The sequence below is a fragment of the Petaurus breviceps genome, unplaced genomic scaffold (genome assembly GCF_028583685.1).
Source record: "Petaurus breviceps papuanus isolate PSGF00001 unplaced genomic scaffold, PetGlider_PUasm1.0 126, whole genome shotgun sequence".
In the NCBI taxonomy this organism is placed as follows: Eukaryota; Metazoa; Chordata; class Mammalia; order Diprotodontia; family Petauridae; genus Petaurus; species Petaurus breviceps.
In genome coordinates this window covers 83960731-83965248 of record NW_027185655.1, presented here as the reverse complement: position 1 = coordinate 83965248, position 4518 = coordinate 83960731, and the positions used below count along the sequence as shown (strand labels likewise).

The window sequence follows — 4518 nt, the reverse complement described above, 5'->3', positions numbered from 1 at the left end:
ACTGGTCTTAAGTCAGTGTACAGGTAAAGCTCCTCCCCTCCCCCAAGTACTGGCACCAATCTCAAAACTCGCAGGGAGACTATAAAAGTCCTCATTCACATCTATGTTGGGGGCAGGGAGGGAATTTAGGGAGCCATTCCATATGGCTGACAATTAAAAAAATAAAAGGAACAAGTATTAAGGCAGAAGATACAAAAAGTTTTTTTTAAGGATTACATAATTTACACTTAAAGCCATACTAGTACCTCCCCCCTCCCCCTCCACCTCGGGATCTGTTACATCGCTCCTTGACAGCCTTCACAGAGGCCTGTAACTGTAACACGGTATTTGGAATGATTATTAAAAAATATGTACAATCAGAGTCCTGTAGACGCCCTGGAGAACTTTGGGGATGTTTGCCTCCAGCATACCTAGACTGCTCATCACCTTGACAGTTCCAGTTTTTAAATCCTGAGTCAAGCGCCAAAAAAACAACAACAGCACAAAACAAATAAAGCCATGCCAAGCTCATCTCTTTTTTTGGGCAATTATCATGTCACACCCTTTGACAAAAAAATAAAAATAAAAAAAACCCACAAACAGTCCATTTAGAAGTATTTGCAGTGGACAATGGAGGGCCCACATTCATCATACTCCTGCTTGATGATCCACATCTGCTGGAAAGTGGAGAGAGACACCAGGATGGAGCCTCCAATCCAGACAGAGTATTTGCGCTCAGGCGGGGCAATGATCTTGATTTTCATTGTGCTGGGAGCTAGGGCTGTAATCTCCTTCTGCATCCTGTCAGCAATGCCTGGGTACATGGTGGTACCACCTGACAACATGGTGTTGGCATACAAATCCTTACAGATGTCAATATCACACTTCATGATTGAGTTGAAGGTAGTTTCATGGATTCCACAGGATTCCATACCTAAGAAAGGTGATTGGAAGAGAGCTTCTGGGCACCGGAACCTCTCTTTGCCAGTGGTGATAACCTGACCATCAGGGAGCTCATAGCTCTTTTCCAGAGAGGAGCTGGATGCAGCAGTGGCCAGCTCCTGCTCAAAGTCTAGGGCGACCTAACACAGCTTCTCCTTGATGTCACACACAATTTTCCTCTCAGCTGTGGTGGTGAAACTGTACCCTCTCTCAGTCAGGATCTTCATGAGGTAGTACATCAGATCACAGCCAGCCAGATCCAGATGGAGGATGGCGTGGGGAAGGGTATAACCTTCATAGATGGGCACAGTGTGGGTCACACCATCACCAGAGTCCATTACAATACCAGTGGTACGACCAGAGGCATACAGGGACAGCACAGCCTGGATGGCAACATACATGGCTGGGGTATTGAAGGTCTCAAACATAATCTGAGTCATCTTTTCTCTGTTGGCTTTGGGGTTCAGGGGGGCTTCTGTGAGCAGCACAGGGTGCTCTTCAGGGGCCACACGGAGCTCGTTGTAGAAAGTATGATGCCAGATCTTCTCCATGTCATCCCAGTTGGTGACAATACCATGTTTAATGGGGTACTTCAGGGTCAGAATACCTCTTTTGCTCTGGGTCTCATCTCCCACATAGCTATCTTTCTGGCCCATACCCACCATCACACCCTGATGTCTAGGGCACCCAAAAATGGAAGGGAAGACAGCCTGAGGGGCATCCTCTCCTGCAAAGACAGCTTTGCACATTCCAGAGCCATTGTCAACAACAAGAGCAGCAATATCATCATCCATGGCGAACTTTGAAGTGGCAAGTTTAAACCCTTAAGAGAAAAGAGGAGGTGGTGTCGCACCTGGAGGCAGGGGGAAGGCAAGTGCACACTGGGTAGAAGAGCTCACAGCTCCAAATCCAGCATTCTTGCCACTTTGCCATACTGCTCCCAAATTATTTTATCATTCTGCATATTTTTGTGTCACATACTTAGCATAATAAACTTTTTTTCTGCTTTTTAGAGGGCAATTGGAGTTAAGTGACTTGCCCAAAGTCACATGGCTAGTTTTTGTGTTAAATGTCTGAGGCCAGATTTGAACTCAGGTCCTCCTGACTCCAGGGCCAGTGCTCTATTCACTGCACCACCTAGTCGCCCCCATAATTAACTTTTTTAAAAATTCAAAATACTGGTCGTAATAATAATAGTGACTCACAATCATATAGAACCTTTCTGTACAACAACCTTGTGAGGTAGTAGACTTTTTGGAAGAGGCTGGTAAGAGAATAGAGTAGGTTATACCTAAATACAGAGGTGCAAAGTTCCAGAGTCAATGCCCCAAAGAATTAACCTTTTTAGAGAGACTTCATAAAATAATCCTGTCTACACTGCAATTTGGAGATAGTTTATTTAAAGGATTAACTACTAGGAAGTCATCACCTGAAAAATATAACTCATAAGAAATAAACAACTTAGAAAATCGAAACCTATTTGCCATGAGATGTGATAGTAATGGCAGAAGCTTTTGGGGACTGATGAAGACTCTTGAAAAAGGGAATGTGTATAGTAAGAGTTTGTCAGCCCCCTCTATGACCAACCAGGAATAGGGGACTTGGATTCTAATTATTCCTAGTTATTGAGACAGAAATAGCCCTAGATAGATAAGAACAATTTATCAGGCCACTAAAGCTGGACAGAAATATGACTTAAGAATATACAGCTTCCTTTCTTCTAATTCTCAACTCATCTAGTGAGCTTTCTCATCCATAGCTGGGTCTCCTGGGTGGATTGGTACACCAGGAATAGGGTGCTATATGACAATAATGGGTCACAGTCTTCAGTATTGACTTATAGCTCCAATCATAAACTGGCATTTCTGTTTTAAAATTAGTCTATTGGAAATTCAGTTACAGTGACTAAATCTCCCAGGGTCTGCTTGATTGCTTTTAGGCAAAATCATATTAAGCCCCTGAGCCTGCAAAGCTGAGGGCCAGATAGTGGATCTTTGGTAATCCCACCAAGGTATGCTAGCTCTGTGAGTCGCTGACTGAAACAGCCAATGGGCTCTACCCTTAGGTTAGTTACCATGGGGACTGTCTCAGATTTAGTTATAATGTCAGATGGCTTGTTTATATTAAACATTCTAATTCTTAAAGCTCAAAGGAAGGTTTTTTATATCTTTCAAATAAACAAAAAAGTTATATAAATAGTACAATGCTGTTATTTAATTTGTGTATACTATCCATTATTTAGAACTCTGAAATTCCTGTATTTGGTCATTACCACCTATCTTTCTATCTCACTCTCTACTCCATCCCCCCTACATTTATTCTTCATCTTCTTAGGGATCTCTAGTCCCTCTACCCCTCCCTGCTCTCTTAGGCCACTACCCTTACTCTGCCATTTCTGTTTTCCCTTCACAATTTTTACCCTATAGTTAACCAGTTCAATTGAGCTATTTTTCTCTTTTTTTATGCTTGCATTCCTTGCTCTTGGGCCCTATCACAGGCCATATCCGACCAAGTCTCAATCCTATTTGACTGCCATATTCTTTCTTCTCTGTACTGACATGCTGCTGAATACTACAGGAAAAAATTATATAGCTTGAACTCTAGTAAGTTATGTATTGTCATGTCAGATACTCACTAAAGTACCAAAGTCCTTTTCTTCTTCCTTGTTGACTCTATTACATTCTCAATAGCCATTATTCCAAACTCTCTTCTCTCCTCAAACCCCTTACACTATTCCCTCCCTACTTAGCTGAGGACCTTGCCTCATATTTTACTCAGACAACAAAAGCATCCCTTTTGACCTCTCTCTTCTTTGCCATTCTACAATTCAAAGCATCACCCTGCTTTCCATCCCTCTTCTCTAATTGTAAAGAAAGAGGGCCCTTCTTGTCAAAATCAACCCTTCTACTTGTACCCTTGATCCTGTTCCTTCTTTTCTCCTTTGTGAACTTATCCATCCATTTATTCTCTATGTCTCTGCATCTCTCTCTGTGTTTCTCTCTTTAATCTTCAATCTCTTTTATCTTCTTTGCCATTGACAATATGTCCAAGTCTTCTCCACCTAAAAAGCAAAAGCAAAAAACTTCACTTAACCCTGGTGTTACCAGGCATTACCTTATATCCCTATTCCTGGAAAGGATCATCCATATACTCATTACCTTCATTTCCTCATGTACTTCTCACTTTTCATCCTCCTGCAATCTAGTTTCTCCCCTCATTTTGAAACTGTTTGTCCCAAGAATAGTTGCTAAATCCACTTGCCTTTTTTAATTTCTCATTCTTCAGAGTATTTTGAAAGTCTTATTGCAATTTTAAGCTTTCATAGCTTAAAACTACTCTCCTCTCTGGGTTAAGCTTTAACAGTTTAAAAGTGTACTTAAAGAGGCGGCCAGGTAGCACAGCGAGTAAGAGCACCAGCTCCAGTGTCAGGATGACATGTGGATCGAATCCAGGCTCAGGCACTTATTACCCACCCAGAAACACCTGGCCATGTAACCTTGAGCAAGTTACTTAACCCCAATTGCTTAGGGGCAGCCAGGTGGCTCAGCGAGTACGAGCACCGGCTCCAGTGTCAGGATGACCTGGGGATCAAACCCG

The 4518-nt window shown here is 42.4% G+C and overlaps 1 pseudogene; it reads right to left on the bottom strand.

Moving 5' to 3' along the window:
• Positions 1 to 394: 394 nt before the first annotated feature.
• Positions 395 to 1737, bottom strand: LOC138168751 (actin, cytoplasmic 1 pseudogene; annotated as a pseudogene).
• Between the last annotated feature and the right edge of the window lie 2781 nt (positions 1738 to 4518).